We start from the raw sequence: 20,875 nt of genomic DNA, 5'->3' as shown, positions 1-20,875 counted from the left end.
CCCCCCACTCCGCCCCCCTCCACTTTTCCTCCTCCCCTCTTGTCTCCCCTCCTTTCTTCTGAATGCGAACTAAAACTCTCCAATGACAGGCAGACTTGAAGGCTTGGCCTAGCTGCACATGCACACACACACACACACACACACACACACACACACACACACACGCGCAAGCACGCACGCACGCAAGCAGCTCAGCTAGTTGCTGCTGCACTGGTGGAGTTAAGAGACAGGAAAAAGCCCAGGCTGAGTTGGGGGCAGGGAGAGAAAGAGAGGGAGAGAGGGAGAGCTGCCTCCTGTGTCCTGGTAAAATGGCAGAAGAGAGGTAAGCCCTTTGCAAAAACAGCAGTGGCCACACACGTGTGCATGCACGCACACACTGGGAAGCGGTCTGAGCTCCAGGAAGAGTGAAGTAAATGACTCCACAAAGGAAAACGCAGTGTCCCATCAGCTTGGGGTGGGAGGAGTGGGGAGATAAGGGAGTGGGTGGACTCAGGGCTGGGGTTTCTGTTGAATGTTTAGGTGGTTTTCTTCTTTATGGTAGAAAATAAATGTGTCTCTTAGGGATCTAGTCTTTCTTCACTGCATAATTGAGCATAGACCTACTAATTAAATAAAACCATGAAATGTGTTAATGTGTCAGTAAACTTAACTGTGGGTTCAACTTGTACCAACGATATTTTTGAAGTGGATTTTTTTAAAGCAGAAACCCTGGAGAGCAGTAGCAAGGAGCGTAGTAACAAGTAGCGTAAACTCTGAGAGCTGTGCCGTGTGATGCTAAAGTTACTGATTGCCAGGCTGCTGGAATTCATGGAGGGTGGGCACTGTGAGTTGGAAGGGGGAGGGTGAGCCTCTGTGAGCTGTTTTCTAGGAATGAGGGGGAATGAGGTAGGATAATAATGAATACGGCAAGAAGCAAGCTGGAATTTGATAGGTGTGGAGGGAGGAGGGAGATGGGGGTGTAAAGGAAGAAAGAGAAAGAGAGAAACAAAACACTGCATTAAAAAGGAAGAATAAAAATGGAAGCCCAGATAGCGGGCACGCAGAGTGAATGAGGCAGCAGAGGGGGCATAAAGCGTGAGCAGGAAGGTGCCCTTTTGCAGATGGCATGAAATCAGGAGGGCTGCCTGAGATCACGAAGAACCATAGGTGGTTATGTGACGTTCATATGTCAGTGCACTGTAGAGTCACAGACCTGACAAGCTCTTCTCTGCCTAGGTCAGGGTGGCTAGCCCTCTACCATCAGGATCTGAATGGAAGCTCAGCTCGAAGAGGAGCTAGACCACATCTCGTTTTTGTAAGAAGGTTGCTTATACTCAATGCCTCAGAATCTTCCTTTACAAAATGCAAATTATGTGAGTACACATCATTCATTCCTTCGTAGGGGTACAGTAAGGAATAAATTACGACTTCTTACATTTAATACTAGCTGAATAGCTTGTCACTACCTAAACTCACACATCCTTGTTCCTGCTACCTTTTCCCCTTAGTTTGCTTCTCTATTATAGCTGATCTCTGGAGCTGTCTGTCCTGATTTCTATTCATGATGATAATGACTTTAAGAATTACTTTTGATTGAGTGTTTACTTGATTCTCAGCATTTTCCCAAGCATTTATGCCATGAAGTCATTTCTATTATGATCATCTGCATTTACAGATGATAAAAAAAAAAAAGAGGCACAGAGAAGTTAATTAACTTGCTGGAGGTCACACAGCAAATAGAGGCCCAGCTGAAATCAGACTCAGGTCTGTGTGATTCTGAAGCCACAGTATTTACCCACCTCTTTATGCCCTCTGACCAGAATAGCCCACGTTCTCCATAGTACCTCAAATTCACTCAGCCATACAAGGGCACTGCTGCTTTCTGCACCTCAAGGGCTGAATTTGGATCCTCTCACTTGGAGCCAGGAGACCTTCTGACCTCCCCTTAGTGGTTACTGACTCACTGTCGACTTCTAAGTGGTGGTGACTCACTATACACAATGAGGCCTCCCAGACAAGAATTGCATAAAGGGTCAACTTAACCTTTAATGACTGCACAATTTATAGATTGCCTAGCAAGGCAGGAAGGTAGCTAAGACCAGGAAGCCTTCCCTTCCCGAAAAAAATTAGAAAAGCAAAGGAAAAACACCTACAAGGTGTTGATAATGATGACAACATCTAACATTTATTAAGCATGTATATACATTAAACAGCCCCATAAGGTATAAACTATTCCTGCTCCCATTTTCTAGGTGAAGAAGCTGAGGTACAGAGATTCAGTACATGCTAAATTCGCTAAGCCAGAAAGTGCTGGCTGGATAAGGCCCCAGGCAGCCTGCCTCTCCAGACAGCATGATACCACTCCTGTGCTCTACTGACAAGGGAGTGAAGAGCGGTTCCAATTATTAGAGTGACAATCTAAATGTTCAACAAAAGAAGCAATAAGAGGAGAGAAGCAATAACAATCCTAACAGCTTCGCAGGGCATCTCCATGAGTAACTAACAAATAAAGCATGTGCCAGGGCCCTCAAACAGCCCCAGTTTTCCAATTCCTCCACAGTCCTACCTAGCCAAGGACAGAAAATCCCCAGCTTCTGGGTCAGGACATGTTGGTAGGAACACCTGGTTGGACTATCTTACCTCTGGTACTAATGGCTTCCACTTGCCATCTTCAAAGAGAGAGAAGATCCACATGCGTAAGGGAACAAGGTCAATGCATGAGTGTTTCTAAGTTTATCTTACCAGACTTCTGAATGCCAAGCATGGAGTGTAAAAGAAAATGCCCTAGATTCATGGGCAGAAGACTTAGATTCCAGCACTGGTTCTCCTGCTTGCCTGGGTGACTTAGGCCCTTCTGTCTGAGCTTTGTTTCCTCAATTATAAAATGAGCTAATGACATTAGCTAATGGCAGAACCTCCCCAGTTCTGAAATGCTATTATTTGAGTAATTATCCAGTTGATGAGGAAAGGATTTAGAAGCTAAGGTAGCCAATGAGATGTGTGTTTGGGTACCTGTGTGCATATGAGTACCAGAGAAGGTGGTGGCACAAAGGGCTAGATCAAGAAAGACTCCTGGTGGGCTGGTCAACCCATATTTTTATGACATACCTCTTCCAAAATACCTCCTACATAATAGCTATTTTTCTCTCTATTTTGTTTCACTGCTAGAATTTAGTAACAAATCCACTTGCAAAATTCATAATCTTTTTAAAAAGCAAACACTTCTAGATGAGATAAGGAGAATCAGCCTCTCATACTTTAGTGTGAATTATTTCACTAGGGTACTTCCCCCCAAGCACCACTTCATTTCAAATAGCCATTTGATTAGAGGGAAAGGTGGAAAGACTAGGGGGAGCAGGTATATAGCTTTGAAATCTAAAAGACACTTGGTGTAAGGCAGGCCTATTTTAGGAGTTGCACAGAGCAAGAGAAGATCAGAGGCATTAAGAGATGACATAAACTGTGAGAAGGTGAAGAAATACTAAAGGCAAAGAGCTTGAAGCATTACCTGAGCAAGCCTGGAATTAAAGAAGGGTCCTTACTTCATCTCCCTCCACACTCTCTCTCCTTATTTCTCTGAATCTGGCACATGCTTTGATATGGAGTTATTATGGGGCTTAGGTTCCATTTAAATATGGTTTTTATGAGAGAAAACGCTCAGCTTCCCAATCAACCAACTTACAAATTAATGTTAAAAAACCCAGCCCATTCACAAGTTGGTGTCTCTCTACCTGTATATATGTAACCGTGGGGAAAAATGTGGGAGTCAGACAAAAGGGGCTTCTTTTTCCTCCACATATCTGGAAGATGAGTTGGCTGACACAAAGGAGAGAGTCAAGCAGAAAATCGAGAAACAAGTTTCAAGATTTACCAAGATAAAGCAGAAATTTAAAGGCAGACAAGAGTGAACTTACCTGATCTGAAAATAGCTACCTTTTCTAATAATAAATTCAATAAATTATATAAAAATACAGCCACCCCTCAATGATTAAAAGGCAGGGTGAAGTTACTGGGTTCTGAAATTAAAAGATCTGAGTTCTGAAATCAGTGCACCCAAAGCTAAATGACTTTGGCCATGTCTTTTAACCTTTCAGAGCTACAATTTCATGATACTTTTATGTTACTATGTTAATGGACTTTTTAAACAATGAAGTGCTATACAAAGTTTCGCTGGTAATATGTAATAACATGTAATAAGAAAAAGAGTACTAAGTGCTAGGCATGGTCTTTACATGTCTTGGCTCATTTAATTTTCACGACTTGCCCTACAAGAAGAGTGCTGCTACAGAGACACTACATAATGTGGTGTTTAGGTTTGTGGCTCTTGAGCAAGACAGACATGGTATTGGGTCACAGGCTCTGCCCCTTTGTGATTTTGGACGAATTACTCAACCTTTCTGAGTTTCAGTTTCTTCATTTATAAAATGAGGATAGTAATAGTACCTTCCTCAGGGGATTATTTTGAGTGTGAAATCAGATAATGAATGCATGTGACATAATTAGCATAGTGCCCAGCACATAAAAGGTTGTCAACAAATGTTAGATGTTAAATTTGTTCTCATTTTACAGACTTGGTAAGATTAAGTGCTTTGCCCAAGGTCACACAGCTCATAAATATAAGGGACCCAAATCTGGTTCTATTTGAACCAAAGCCCCTGCTATTTACTGCTCCTTTTTTTTCTTTCTTTCAAAAACTTTTATTTCCATCATTAAAGTAAAATATTCCCATTGATAAAATATGATACCACCAAAAAGTAAACAGAGGAAAATCAACCAATAATCTCAGCATAAAACTGCAAAATACATTATATAGATTTACTTTCAGTCTTTTCTTTATGTGTAGGTCTCCCTTTTTTTTCTTTATTTTGGTACCATTAATCTACAATTATATGAAAGACATTATGTTTACTAGGCTCCCCCCATCACCAAGTCCCCTCCACAAACCCCATTACAGTCACTGTCCATCAGCGTAGTAAGATGCTGTAGAATCACTACTTGTCTTCTCTGTATTGCACAGCCCTCCCCATGTACCCCCCCCACATTATACATTCTAATCATAAGGCCCCCTTTCTTTTTTCCCTCCCTTATCCCCCGCTTCCCACCCATCCTCCCCAGTTCCTTTCCCTTTGGTAACTGTTAGTCCATTCTTGGGTTCTGTGAGTCTGCTGCTGTTTTGCTCCTTCAGTTTTTTCTTTGTTCTTATACTCAACAGATTAATGAAATCATTTGATACTTGTCTTTCTCCACCTGGCTTATTTCACTGAGCATAATACCCTCTAGCTCCATCCGTGTTGTTGCAAATGGTAGGATTTGTTTTCTTCTTGTGGCTGAATAATATTCCATTGTGTATATGTACCACATCTTCTTTATCCATTCATCTACTGATGGACACTTAGGTTGCTTCCATTTCTTGGCTATTGTAAACAGTGCTGCAATAAACATAGGGATGTATATGTCTTTTTCAAACTGGGCTGCTGCATTCTTAGGGCAAATTCTAGAAGTGGAATTCCTGGGTCAAATAGTATTTCTATTTTGAGTTTTTTGAGGAACCTCCATACTGCTTTCCACAATGGTTGAACTAATTTACATTCCCACCAGCAGTGTAGGATGGTTCCCTTTTCTCCACAACCTCACCAACATTTGTTGTTGTTTGTCTTTTGAATGGTGGCCATCCTAACTGGTGTGAGGTGATATCTCATTGTGGTTTTAATTTGCATTTCTCTGATGATTAGCGATGTGGAGCATCTTTTCATGTGTCTATTGGCCATCTGAATTTCTTCTTTGGAGAACTGTCTGTTCAGCCTCTCTGCCCATTTTTTTATTGGATTATTTGCTTTTTGTTTGTTGAGATGCATGAGCTCTTTATATATTTTGGATGTCAACCCTTTATCGGATCTGTCGTTTATGAATATAGTCTCCCATACTGTAGGATGCCTTTTTATTCCATTGGTGGTGTCCTTTGCTGTACAGAAGCTTTTCAGCTTGATATAGTCCCACTTGTTCATTTTTTCTTTTGTTTCCCTTGCCTAGGGAGATATGTTCATGAAGAAGTTGCTCATGTTTATATCCAAGATATTTTTGCCTGTTTTTTTCTAAGAGTTTTATGGTTTCATGACTTATATTCAGGTCTTTGATCCATTTCAAATTTACTTTTGTTTATGAGGTTAGACAATGATCCAGTTTCATTCTCTTACATGTAGCTGTCCAGTTTTGCCAACACCAGCTGTTTTACCGCTCTTTTATATTGCCTATCTTGCCATTGATTTTTCTGAACCACAGGTAATTGAAAGGACAACCTTTATTAGCTTCCCACTAGAACTGTTAGTCTGGAAATATAAACACTCAAAGAAAATATTTTACATACAGACCATCTTAGAAAAATGACGTTATCACTGGAAAACACTACTTGAAAAGATCCCTCAAAGTAATCCAAGGTAGAGGTCAAGCATCTGAGAAAAGCACTGGTTTTAGAACTAAAATATTATTGGTTTAAATTTCATCTTATTTTCTCAACCAAGCTTCAGGTCAATAAAGAGCATTAAGTGGGCAAAGGCTACTAACCCTGAAGAAGGAAGAACAAGGTGTCCAGGTAATCTACAAGCTGTAATATGCTTTCCCCTAAACTTCAAGAGATGGGGAAAAATACAGAACTCCAAGTTTTACAGACAAGATAATGTTTTAAGGGAACACAGCTAAGTTTAAAAGTATGTATTAACAGGAGATTTGAATTATTGAACTCCAGTGAGAGATGGCAGGTGAAAAGAGACCATCACTGTAGTGAGAAATAGAAATTCCCCTCACCATCAGTATAAAATAATACAGCTTGTTTATTCTTTTAAACTATAGTAAGTCAGAAGAATGGGCTCCTATGTGAGCTGGTTGAGAGAAAAACCATTCTGGAAGTGGCCAACAGATTAAATACTCCAAGGCCTTAACACAACAATTTTTTAAGCACAGTTACTTAGATTTTTTTTCCCAAGTAACTTTCTGAAAAAGCTCTAATTGTTGTGAAAGACACTGTTCATAGACTGTCTATTATGAACAAAGCCTGTGTGCAATAATGCAACTGTTATATTTGCCACTTTGTCCTATCTCCCCGTCTTCTAATCAGGATGTGGAAGGGAGCTTAGAGACCTGGAGAAAAGCCTCAGGAGTCCTGTCGGCCAAGACAAGGAAGGCACAAACTTGTCCTGGGCACTGTCTGTAAGGCCCCTCCCGATACCTGCTTCCGCGTGAAGCCATTAAGCTCGCAGCTCATCAGAGCAGAAAGAGGCACCGAGTTACCAGTGGGAACAACTGGTTTTGGTAAACAATGAGCCAACTTCTCCCCCAAGGGAGCGGATCAGAGAAGATGTAATAAACGGTGGAGAGAAAGTCTCCAGCAGGCACAGAGGAAGCCAGGAAAGGACTGCGTCTCCTGACTGACCTTGGCAGCTGCAGAGGCTGAGCCTTCTCGGCTTTGGTTAATGGGCAGAGGCATTCAGGTGTGATCTGGGGCACTCAGCCATTCCCAGGCTGGCCTAGAAGCTAGCATAGGCAGCAGCTCCCTACACCGCTCTCCACAGCTAAATAATTCTCTGCTCGAAGTGGCCTTGAGTTCACTTTGGGCTGACTCGGAGAGGGGTACATGTAAAAGGATTTCTTACTAGCTCTCCTCCAGGGTTCGAGTTGTTCTGCCCTGCAGAGCAGGAAGGGGATAATTGCTCTGAAACTATTATAGTTACATTCATAGTACATCTGGACCTGAGGTTATTTGACCTCTGGAAGCTTGCAGTGGAGATAATGCAATGATTTGAGCTAAAGACAATTTAAGAAAATAAAATACTGAAGCCAGGAAAAATAAATTTATTTATGCTGCGTATCTTTTGCCCAGCAATGGAATGTGTATCTTTCATAACGATGAAAGATGCATTAAAGACTGAATAGGAGGTGGTGTTTTCAATGTAATTTAATAAGCATTTCCTATTATCTGTTGTGTACAAAGCTCTGTGTAGGACCTTTTGGAGACACCAAAATGAGTAGACTCTGTCCCTGTTCTAAAGGCACACACCATCTAGAGAGATATGCATGCAAGTTACCACAACACAAGCCATCATGAGACAAATGAAGCCAGCAAGGATTACAGGCATTTTGAGGTGTGAGCTCAACACATTCCCTCGGTTCTTGGAGAATAACCCCCAGACTACCACCCAAATAAGCTTTGGCTCTTACATTCATACCATGCAACCAGTTCTCTTGGCCAGCAAGATTCTCTCTCCCAGAAATTTAAAATTAGGACTCATAGAAGGTAGTTGATTTCTATTAGCTCTTGAATTGAGAGACTGCTGAGATTAAGAAAAAAAAAAAGTAATGAAATCAACCTATTCAGAGAGGTAGAGATGAGAGTCCATGTGGCTTGAGAGAGAGAGATGGGGAGAGGGAGAGAGAGGGAGAAAGAGAGCTCCTTGGCTGTCAGCTTTGGACATCATGGCTCTAGCTTGGTGGAGGCTGCCTGAATATAGGTTCCTTAATGTTCCTGATCCTCAGTAACCCCCTTTTTCTCCACCCACCCCGTAGGCTAGTCCTAATGGTGTCTTTTTCTTGTACCCACCAGAGTGAGAGCAAAGCTCAGTAACAGTTAACTTTTGTCAGGGGCAAAGCACCTTCACAGTTCTGCATGTACACCAAACAAATTGGATTCACAGGGAGTTTGAGGCCTTATAGGGATTCTGGTAGGGGAAGGAAGTATAGTATGCATACTGTAAAAGAAGTGCTAAGAGAACCTGAGGTAAGAACAACATTTATTTCTTCAGGGAAATTTGGGGAAGGTTTCACAGAGGACGTGGCATGTGATCTAAACCTTGAGCATAATTTTAGCAGATTTGGTAAAATAACACATTTCAAGCAGAGGAAAAGGTACTTCCTGCTGAGAAGGCCAGGAGATTCTATTAAGATATTACTTGTGCACTTCGCTGCCTCTCTAATTCTCAGGCAGGCTCCAGAATGGCAGGCTAGCTTGTTCCCTATGGCCTGGGAGCCGAATCTGACCTGCTGCATTTTTGTACAGACCTCCCTGCAGTCTAAGAATGGGTTTTACATCTTTAAATAATGGCTGGAAAAAGACAAAAAGAAGATTAATATTTCATGACATGTGAAAATTATATGAAATTCAAATTTGGTCTCCATAAATAAAGTGTTATTGGAACAGCCACCCTCATTTCCTCATGTATTGTCTACAGTTGCTTTCACACTATAGCCACTCAGTTGAGTAGTTGCAGCAGAAACCATACAGTCTGCAATGCCTGAACTATTTTTGTCTGGCCCTTTGCAGAAAAAGGTTGCTGACCAATGCTTTATACTTCAGCCTACAGAGGTTTCCTTTGAATCTTTGGGATGTGAAGATACCACCTTCAGAGAGGATACATCAAATATCCATTTATATAGAAAATGCTGTGTCAATATGTACTGTGTAGGGTTGTTTTGAGAATCATTCGTGATACTTATCAAGTGAACAAAGAAATGTGAAATAGTATACATATTCTGGATCCTATCTTATATTGAAAGATAGAGAGACATAGATATAGATAGAAAAAAACCTGAAAAAACATGCAAAGAGCTCTCACTATTGATTGCTTATGAGATATGAATTGTGGGGAACCTTTTTTATAAAACAGCAATATTTATAATATCAATAATAACCACCTTATACTGACTGTTTACTATGTGTCAAGCACTGTGCTCAGTGCTTTATGTATGTACCACCTTATTTAAATTTCCCAAGAACCCTATGAAAGAAGAAGTATTACTGCCCTTATTTAACAAATGAGGAAACTGGGCCACAGAAGAGTTAAATAACATGTCCATAATCCCACAGTATCAGTAGAGCCATAATGTAAATACAGGCAGTCTGAATCCAGTGCTTTCCACTTCTTAGGTTGTGCATTTCTCATTAGAACTTTTGAACACTGGGTATTACTTTTATAATTAGGAAAAACATATACTTAAAAAATATGTAAATACATAACATGGTACCTGAGCACACAGTGACAGGATGATGCTAAGTAGTAGGAGGAGGTAGGTAATGATAACAACTTATATTTATTGACCTCTTCTGATGATCCAGGTGTTGGTACAATGTAGCAGGCACTTTGCATGCTAATTTAATTGAGGAGGCATTTGATAACTTGTCATTATTGCTGCTATTATTCCTATCCCCTCAGGTGTTTCTCGAAGTCCCACAGATGGACTGGAGCTGTGGGGACCTGGGATGGAACATGGCATCTCAAGTCTACATTGCAAGGGCTAGAGAGAAGCTGTCCTTAACACTTCCCCAACTTTCTTGCAATTTTAGGTGGTTGGAGAAAGAATGAGTATGGATGGGTGGACTAGATGGCTGCTGGGGTCAGGTGAAGAGCTGTAAATCTGGTTCTGGCCCTTCCTTATTGGCACTGTGACCTTACTGTAGACCTTACATTGTCATAGTTGGCTGTGTCCATCCTGTTTTTGAAATTCTACTTTGTGTAGCAGGATGGTGGGTATTTGAGGCCACTATGAAGGCCGCACTGCCCCACTCGTGGCTATGGGCTCGTCTCTCATGGAGGATTCATTTCTTTGGGTTAAAGCTTTGCCAAGTAGAGGTGACACATTAAGCCATTGACACCATAGTGATTTAATTTCATGGAATCAAAAGATGTCAGAGCTGGAACTCACCTAGAGTCTAAAGCCTCATTGTTCCTGCATCTGAAAGCATTCTTTCCTTTTTCCTCGTGCAATGGGAGAGGTGTCCTGCTCCTGTCTAAACTAACCCTCCCCCGGCCTATCTCTGGATCCAACCCACCCTGCTTCTCAAAGCCCTCCCTCTATCACTGCGCCTCTTTCCAGGCTACCACCCCTCCTGCTCTGTGGGCTCTTTCCATCAGTGTTCAAATAAGCTCAAGTTTCCCTCATTTTAAAAAAATAAAACAAAACACCTCCTGGGCCTGTAACCCCCTCAAGCTATTGCCTCACCTCACTTCTTTCCTTCTCAACCAAGCTTCTTATAAGAATTGCCTATAAAAGTCTGAGGGGTGGACAAGAGAACTCCAGGTTGTTAGGGTGGGCGTATGTTTTTAGCAGGGGCCAGTCAGCAGCTTGGAAGAAGAAGAGTAAGTGGCACCAGAATTGGTAGAGGAGAGGAGAGGAAAGCGGGAGCTTCCTGTGGGCAAACTGCCTATTTCATAATTTTAACTAAAAGCAATACTAACCCTTCACACCAATGAATAAATTACACTGAGTTTGGGTCCCTGCTCTGCACAGGCCATCCAGGTTCTGTGGGGGATGCAGTCAAGTACTTACCACATCACTGCCTTTGAAGTGTTCAGTTTTGACCTGGGAACCAGGATACACACACTCGATTCAGTATCAAAACAGGACAGTGCGTGATGAAAGTCAAATGAAGGATACGGATCAGGTTCTCAGACCACAGCATCAGCACCACTGAGGAATTTGTTAGCAGTGTAAATTCTCAGGCCCAACCCGGCCTTCTGAGTCAGAAACTGGGGGTCCCAGCCAGGTAAACGTCTTCCAGGTAATTCTCATGCAGGCCAGAGTCTGAGAACCATTGGTGCAGGCAGTGGGAACCACTGGGGCTGGAGATTCAGGTCAAACTCCTGAGGCATTTGGTATTTAAATTTGATGCTGATCAGTGAGATTAGAGCAAAGGGGAGAGGGTGATCCAGGAAGGGCCACCCGGTGAGGGGATGTGAAGGGGTAGGAAAGGGCAGAGAGAGAAGGTGCTGTGGGAGAGGCGGGGGTGGGGACCGGGAGCAGCGGCCTGGCTCAAGTCCAGGTCTTGGCAGAGGATGAAGGTGGGGCCAGCGAGCCTTGAATACCAGCCATCCTGTGGGGAAATAGAAGTGTCTTCTGGTGCTGGCTGTAGAAGGGGCTCCACCTACCACATCCCATTTCCTTCTTTCCTTTACCTTCACAGGCGCTTTCCCCAGCCTCTCATCTTCAGAAGCCAGGATCGCCCTCTCCTTTGACCTGTGCTGCTCCGGCCCAGGGTGGTGTCTCTTTCTCTGCCTCCCCTAACAGTACCTCCTCTTCCCACCCCCCGAGTCCAGCCCTTTGCTCCCACTACAGACAAGAAATTATAAACACCTCCTTTGAAAACCTGTTCCTAGAGAGGATATGCCATCTGAACAAGTTCCTACTGGAAGCGTCAGGAGGAGCCGCACCTGCCTCTCAGATTCTGACAGCGTGCACCAGGGTTCCGTTGGGCATGGATCAGAGGGTGGCTGCCAGAGCCAGCGTCAAGCCCGCGGAGGGCTGAGTGCTGGGACAGCTCTGTGGGACGGCCCCTCTGAGGCCGCAGGAAGGCTCCACAGCCAAGGCGGCTCCGCCTCTGTCCCAGCGGGATCATCTCTCAAGACAGAGTCTCCACGCGCCCCTTTACATTCTGATGTTTAGAGCACTTTATTCCCGGAGGGGCAGCTGGTTTCAGGATGTGTATGGGTGATGAACACACTAGGGATTCTTTTTTTCTCAAAGATTTTCATCAGAAAACCAAGGTTTTAAGCCTGAGTTCTTCTCTTTGCTAGTCAGGTATTTTGTCTAATTTGTTTAACTTCTCGCAGTTGTCTTAACTGTAAAATGGGAATAATAAGAGCAACTGACCTTCACTGTGAGAATCAAAGGGGAGGTAAAAGTCCACCACAGATTGTACAGTCATACAACACCTGCTCCCACAGTGGCTTCTTAACTGGTCTCCCTGTTCCTCCCCTCTGCTCACCTTATTAAACCCTGCCCAATGTTATAAACTGCTTTTCCCCAAATATGAGTCTTATTATGTGGCAGGATAATATTTCATCTCCCAACCTTTCTTTACATCCTTTACTTTTCAGTCACCGGGTGGTATGAGGGACAAGAGAAACGAGAGGCATGCTAGGACTCCTGAGGCTGTTCGCCACCCCACACAGGAGAGCCCTTGCTGTCCTGACAAGGAGCACATCGCTGGGACCCTCATGGAACAGGCCTGCAGACCTCGGGACCGAGCATGTCTCAGGGGTGTTGGCAGGGAGGGTGACAATGGCCGGGGACCAGGTCCCTTCCCCAGTGCTTGCTCAGCCCCACAGAACTTGGTCTCGACCCTGAGCATGGAGGTGCTGATCTATCCTTATTGAATGCTGTTTTCTCCACAGAATGGAATGGGGGCTAGAGATAAAGTTTTGTCTTAGTTCTTAGATATTTGGGGTGAGGGTTTACATTTAAGACACTGTTACTGACCGTGTTGCTTCCCTGGTCAAAGGGCCTCAGCATCTCCTTACTGTCTTCAAACTCAAGGCCATAGGTCATCCTGTCAGCTTGGCACTCTGGATGGCATGAGCCCCACTCATCCTAGGCAGCCTGTCAGACCTCCCAGTCTCTTCCTCCGGCCCAGCCAGGGCTCCTGAGCTCCTGCTGGGCCTGTCCCCCACGCAGCTACCGCACCCGCTGTCCCTGCGCCCGCCTGCCTCACTTCCCGTGGCCCCTCTCCCTGCAGGTGAGATGTGTGCGCGTCACAGGGGCAGGAACTTGGGAGTCATGCCGGTTCCTCCTCCCCTCCTCTCCCCGCATCTCCTCCATCACAATGGCCAGCAGAGCTTCCTTCCTAAATATTTTTAGACTCTGGCTCTTTCTCTATACGGCCACCCCACTGCTTTAATTCTGGTCTTATTCTGTCTCACTCAGCTCTGCCTCTTCCCATGCCAGCCCTTCCCCATCTCGCCCCATCCACCCACACTGCAGTCGGAGAGGTAGACCGGTGTGGGGGTTAAGAGTTTGGCCTTGAGAAACAGGAAATCCTCTGTGCTCCTTACCACTTAGTGACCTTGGGCAAGTTTGCACATCTCTCTGGGATGATAAAGGTTATTGTGAGGTTGGGGTTTATAAACCACAGTTGGCCCTAAATAATGTAGACATTGTTAATCATTATTTTTTCAAAATGTGAGTGTGGTGCATCCTTTCCCCTGAAGACTTTCACTGATTGCCCAGTCCTCCAAATCCCAAATTCCATAGACTGTCCTCTAAGTGCCTTGATGGTCTGATCGCTACCTGCCTACCTTGGTTCCCATCACTCTCCTCTGGCCCTTATACACTGTCACCCAATGTGCTTTCCAAAGAGCCTTTGCACATGTTATCCCTGTCCCAATGTCCTGGCTCCTTTGTCACCCATTGAATACCCCCCATTAACTAGGAGAATGACACCCTTCTGCATGCTGCTTTACATACATGTACCTCAATTGTTACATACATATACTATATACCTCTTTTCTTTTTGTGTCGGCCTCTCCCATTAGACTACAAACTGTTTGAAGAAAGCATGTGTTATTTATCTTTCATGCACATAACAGATATTTCCAAAAATGTTTGTTCAGTGCATTAATGAATCAATAAAATAAAAGCCATATTCATCTCTGCTTCTCAGTGAGTTTCCTACTAGTGTATTTCTGCTTGGCATGCCATCCCCTGCTTCCATATGTTTAGATCACACCAAGCCTTCAAATCAAATCAAGTCTCACCATCCTCAGAAAGCCCCATGAGACTACTCTACTAAATGCCTCTGATAATGCTAACAACAAGCAAGCCTCTTAAGCATGATCATGTTCTGCCCTCTTATTAGAGCTGTTCTCAAACAGATCACCTCCAATTCCTCATTAAAATACAGATTCCCTGAGGGCAGGCAAGAGCTTCCTAAGCTCCCTATCCCTTACAGCCTTCAGCACTGTGGAGGCTCAGTAAGTGTCTACCAAATAATGAGTCAGTGAATGTATGCAGGAATGAACAAATGAATCCATGTCTCCCTGGTCTTAACTTACTGTAGCAGTTACCTGTTTTGTCCACTTTGGGATGTATTCCTATATGATCTTGTTTTTGGTCTAATGTATTTGCTCTGTGAGAGATTTTAAACCCAAGAGTAAAGTCTGCCTTATGCAGCTCTTCTATTTTCCAAGCCCAAACACAGTGCTGAAAAAAATAGTATAGATTTTGTAAATACTTCTTGAGGAATTGAACCAGGCTTTCTGACTAGTAATGGGAGTAACAAACTGTACAGAAGAAGAAATTGGCCTGAGTGTTACAAGTTCTACCCAGTGTCTGTGCTTCTTCACGTCACTGTTTTCTCCTGCTCTGCTCTTGTTCAAGTCTTTTATTCTAGCCCACGGCTAAACATTACAACCAGCTAGCTCCATTCCCAGCTCCCACTGCTCGCATCCTATTCTGTGCCAATATCAGGTTTCCTGGGGATCTTTCTTCAGAGCTATTGCTGCTCCCGTTCCAAGTTGGCCCTGAGGATAAACCTTTGGCCTTAATCATCAGCCTGCAGATCTGGTAAGATCAGAATGACTTTCTTGTAACACTAACAGCAAGAACATCAGCAACACACCCAACATTTAGTGAGAGACTGCAGTGTGGTAGATGATGAGCTAACTGCTTAAAACTACTTTTATATTTAAAAAAATGTACTAACAGTATCTGACCACATTTCATCATAAGAGAGTTGAGTCATTCAGGAACAGATAGAAAAAAAACACTAAATGGTGGGCATTTTTCTGGATTTTACTAATGAATCCTCAGAGCAATAATAACAGCTAACAAATATATAGCCAGGCACTGTTATACATTTCACATATATTAACTTGTTTTAAGCTGCATCATGACCTGTTGAGGAAGATATACTAGTATTATCCTCATTTAACAGATGAGGAGACTGAGGTACAGAGAACATAGAGAAATTCATTAACTTGCTAAAGTCGCAGTGCTGGAAGGGGTAGAAGTGTCTGGGTCTGAATTCAGGTGAAGGGAGTCTGACTCTACTTTCCGTGTCCTTTATTACTGTTTTGTTGTCTATGGAGTAGTGTTAACATTATTCCCAGTTTATAGATTTATTATTAATTCAGCAAATATGTATTACTGGGTGCACTATGAGGCTCTAGGGATATTACAGTGAATAAGGCAAAGGCCCTGTCCCCATGGGTTTTCCGTGCTAGATGAAGCTGAGGCTGGAGAGAAACTGTCGAGTGAGGGTGGCTCAGCCTGTGTGTACAAAACAGTGCTGGGACCCTTGGTCTGACTCCAGGGCCAGTGTTCTTAACCCCACGCTGCACTGCTTTCCTGGACAGATTCCATCTTAAAGCCCCCAGCAGACCTTGTAAGGATTGCTGGCCGTGGGCCACCTGTGGACCCATCAGCAACTATTGATGCCTTTCCTTCACTTTTCCTTTCCCACCATCCTCTCTCCCTCCCACCTTTCCTGAGCACTTTCTTGCAACTTTAAGTGCACATGGTCAAATTTAGACCTAATGGCTGCGCTCAGGGCCAGACAGACTGCTGAGAGGAAGAAGCCCACCACCACCAGTGACTCTGGGTGTGGCTTTCCTCATCCTGAAACGGCTCAACTCTTTAATGTTACCAGAAACACTGTTTCATGACTATCATCTCTTCAGTCTCCTTGACAATCTTCTCATCAAATTCAAGATCTTCACAGTCACAGTCCCTACAAAGGGGACTTTCTGCCTGACCTCAGTCTCTTGTACAATGCCCCTCTTCTCTGGTCTGCGTCAGTCTGCCTGAGACCCGGGGGCAGCCGGCAGCCCTGCACACCTTTCCTTTTCACTAAGTTAAATCATCCCTGCTCCTCTAGGAATTCAGCCTGGATCTGTTTCTCAAACTCATATCCCTGTAAGATCCTCTCCAAGTTCTTATTATCACACTTCACTTGTGGGGCACAAAACTCAACATGGTCTACATTCAGAAAGAAATGGGCCTATTGCCAAGATAAGAGTGAGCTGCCTGATGGCCCTTCTGAGCACGCTTTCTCCTGGGGACAATGGGGCTGAGTGGTCTGGCGACCCTGACTGCAGCCTGAGCAAGAGCCAGTCTGGGGATGGGCTGGAGGTCCTGGGAAGTTCTCAGTCTTTCTTCCCAAGTCTGGAGAGCTGGGGACTTGGAGATGGAGGTATGTCCAGGAGTCTCACAAAGGGTATGGTAGGCAGGCTGAGGTTCAGCTTTCTTCTCTCCTCGTGATCCTGGGCCCAGAAATACAAGAACCCCTTTCAGCTTTCACAGTTGTCTGAGGGGAAGGGAGGACATGGGGCTTGGCTGCTTTCCCCTCAGGGAAGTGTCCTGAAGCACTCAGAGGTGGGAGTCCCCATCACTCAGGCCCCAGGGAGCTCTCTGAGGACCTCTGGTGGCTCTAAGCGAAGTCCCTGTGGGACTAACCCAGAAAAGGAGAGCCGGTCAGAGGCCTGGGAGGTGCGGTAGAGAGAACCAGCACACCCTGTATGCTATTGCATCACACTGCTCCTGCCTGGAAGGGCTGCTTCTCAGAGATGTGGAGAAGAAGCAACAAACTCGTTCTTAACCGTAGTCCAGATTCTTTCCAAGACAGGGGCTTGCATGCAGGTGGTTAATTTTGGGAAATGATGCTAAGGAATAGTATTGGGGAATTTGGGGGTCTATGAACAATGAAACCAGAAAGAAAGAAAAACCATGATGATTTTGTCGATCTGATCATCACAGGGGCCCACCCAACAGAGTTCAGTCCTGCTGAGGACCCTCTGAAGAGCCCTTGTCCAATGCATTTCAGACTTGGCAGCCTAAAGGCTGGAAGAGGGCAGTACTAGTGTGTCCGCTTCTGCATCCTGTTGATCAGGGTTGTTGGTTGGGGGTTACCTTCCACACACGTGCACGTGTATTGGAACAGCTCAGCAGGCTCCTGCTGGGCAGGGAAGCCAGGAGCAGAAAGCAAGTGCTGCTCAGTGCGCATGAAGCTGCCCGCGCCACCAGATTCCCCTTGCTTGAAGCTGTTCGCTGCAGAAATGGCTGACATAGTACAGTGGGCCCAGAGAACGTTGTGGCACATTGGATTCAGAAGATGGATTGTCTTTCTGCTCCCCTCTGCCTTCAGATTCAGATCCCAACAACCCTGCAAAGTTTTGTCCAGTCCTCCCCCATGATGATTTCCCGAAGGAGTCGGGTCACAGTCAGCTTTCCCTGTCATCTCCTAGAGCACATCACTAATTAGCACCTAGCTTTTGCTTGATTTGTGTTGTATACTATAAAGCTGTCACTCCTTAGACGATAACTTAAGGGCAAAGACTTCATGCATCCCACTCTTAGGGCCTTATGGAGTAGTGGACGTAAAACAGGCCTGTCAGCCGATGTTCACTGAACTGAATGGTAGAAACATTATTAGCAATAAGAGCTCTGCAGTTTTCAAGCATTTGTTTGACAGCGTTTGTGCTTTGTTGGCACCACAGGCTAAGTTGTAAGGATAGAAACAGTGAACTTGGGTGAAGGTTTTGTTTGGAGTTCCAGATTTTAAACCATCATACTTTCCTACTCTTCGAAGTCTTCAAGTGTATCTCTAACAAAAAATGTCCCTGTCACTTTCTCTTTGAAGGCTTGACATATACTGGACTGGATGTCCAAGCTGGTCATCTCCTCTTGTGCCCTTGTACCTCTTGTGCCTGGCTCATCCCCTCCTCCATAGAGCCTTTTGGGGCTCTATCCACTTAAGTCACTGAATACTGATGCAGAGCCTTCTATGGGTTACTCCAGTGATTCTCTATCCTTTCTCCTGGGAAAAGATGAAAATAAGATCTTTTTTTCCATGCTCTGTGGAATCAGATGGATTTGTCCTGCTCTTTAAGAATTCCTTTGCCCCCTCCTTGCTGTTGAGCACAGCACTCATAGGCAAAATGGCTGATTAGGAGTGTGGCCTGTATTGCTGGTACTAAGATTGCTACTTTTTTTCAATAAAGGTAACTGGTCTTTTGAGAACTGAACCAATGACCTTGACCCTCATTAGCACAATTCTATAGCTGACACAGACTGGCCCATGATGCTCCGCTTGTTATCTACACAAAAGAAGAGGAGCACTGCCTAGACACCGGGAATTGAAGTGGTTACTATGGGGGAGGGGGTGTTGTGAAAGGGTTGGGGGGATAAAGGGGCACAAGAATTCTCAACCATAATATAAATTGGTCACTGGATAGTTGAACAGCATGGAGAATACAGCCAATGATTCTGTAACATCTTCCTATGTTGACAGATAGTAACTGCACTGGGCAGGGGGGAGGGTTTAATAATATGGGTAACTGCTGAAACACTGTGTTGTATACTTGAAACCAATATAAGATTGTACATCAATGTTACTTCAATAAAAAAAAAGAAGGGGAGCATTGGACATGAATAATAATAATAGAAATAGGTAATTCAACACAACAAACAGCGAGTGAGGGCATATGGCACGCCAGGCTTCATGTTATGCAGGAGGCTCTGAAAAGATCATCGTATTTGCCATCAGCAATTCTAAGTTTGAACTGCAGTTCTGCCACTTAATAGCTCTGTGACCTTAGGTGAGTCATTTGACCTCCAGATGTCTAAGTTTTTCTTCATATGTAAAATGGGAATAATAATTCTTGGCTCACTGAGGAGTCAGTGAGATACTATATATAGAAGTATTTTTAAACAGCAGAGTGTGAAATATTATTAGTTTTTATGTAAAGATAAATAAGACCTAGTTTCTGTCTTTAAGGTTGGGCCAAAAGTCTCAGACAGACTTCTGAAACTTCTCCCAGACAAAAAATGCCTTTAGGAACAAAGTCAGGGCTGTAGCCCACCTGGGCAAAAGGGAACCTTCCTGTGGGAATAACTCTCCTTCCCTGCACGGGTGTTTCCCTAGCCCCCCAGGAGGGGCTGCTAATGTCGAGCTATCTGATTGGGCAACAGCTCACTACTAGGTAAGGGCCCCCAAGCCTGGATGATGCATATACAAATTATGGAGAATTGTCAGACGTATTTAGATAGAACCCCAACTAAGATTTATGTAAATATTCTGGAATGACTTGTTCTAGACAAATGATTTAAAAATCAAATTTACCCACAATTGCTTGTATGAAGAAAGCTCCCCACAAATCCTACTTGATTTGAGAAGATGGTACATTCCAGCTGGAGACCAGTCAGGCCTTTGACAGCTAATTAACTCATAGAAATATTAACACTCATGCACTTGTTTGCTTAGTACTTAACAAAACACATTAAGTGAGAAACTAGAGTTACCCAAGTTTGGGAACACTGTATAGTGGTTTGAGTTCAGGAAAGGTTGAAACAAATTGGAAAGCTTTAAAAAAAATTAGGGGATTTAATTCACTAGAAAAAATTTTAAGCCAGGAATAAATGAGAAATAGATGAAGAAAAAAGTTGCCATTTATTCCCTAGACATTTACTGAATGTGAGGTGACAGGATAGGTTGCAACTGCTGGGGTATATAGTAAAGCCCTGTTAACAGGAGGGTCTCTCCATCTGCCAGCCACTAGGACTCACACACCCCTTCCTGGAGACCTGCAGGTGGGAAGCACACCCTCCAGTGATGCTTGCGAGGTTCAGCCCCACCCCACCCCACACATACTCCTGGGGGCAGCCAGCAGCCAACAAGCAGTTGTTGGGGTGGATATAAAAGCTTAGCCCCCTTGCCCCACGGTGGGACAACTCTGTGGTAGCGTCAAGATCCCAGCATGAAGCTTTACTTCAGCTGCCCCACTGCTGACTTCCCCTTACCCTACTGTTTCCCTCCTTCTTAGATACTTCACCTGAAAGTACTCCCTGAATAAATCACTGGCAGGAGAATCTTCACCTCAGCCTCTGCTTCTGAGGAACCCAACTATGGCAAAGACCAATGCTGAATAAAGAAGATGTGGCCACCGTCTGGGAGCTTGTTTTGGTGGGGGTTACTGTGGATAAAATCAAAGTGGCCGTGGTCGTCTAGCTCATTACACACGTGTGGGCAATATGTTGCTATTGACTCTATATAAAGAGCTCCACCCAGTGCTCTGCACAATATGGTGGCACGGTTGCAAGGCTGCAGGAGAGCAGAGGCTGGAATGGCGGCAGCACCGAG

General features: G+C 44.2%; 1 long non-coding RNA gene across 1 annotated transcript; it reads left to right on the top strand.

Moving 5' to 3' along the window:
• The first annotated feature begins 78 nt into the window (after nt 1–78).
• LOC108390888 (uncharacterized) lies at nt 79–20,648 on the top strand. The gene is made up of 3 exons (XR_001851628.3): nt 79–322; nt 1,216–1,352; nt 20,559–20,648. It is a non-coding gene; the product is annotated as an uncharacterized lncRNA (long non-coding RNA).
• Nucleotides 20,649–20,875: the final 227 nt, after the last annotated feature.

This window comes from Manis javanica, chromosome 4, assembly GCF_040802235.1.
Source record: "Manis javanica isolate MJ-LG chromosome 4, MJ_LKY, whole genome shotgun sequence".
NCBI lineage: Eukaryota > Metazoa > Chordata > Mammalia > Pholidota > Manidae > Manis > Manis javanica.
Note: the sequence above shows the minus strand (reverse complement) of the source record. Positions and strands in the feature narration are given on the sequence as shown.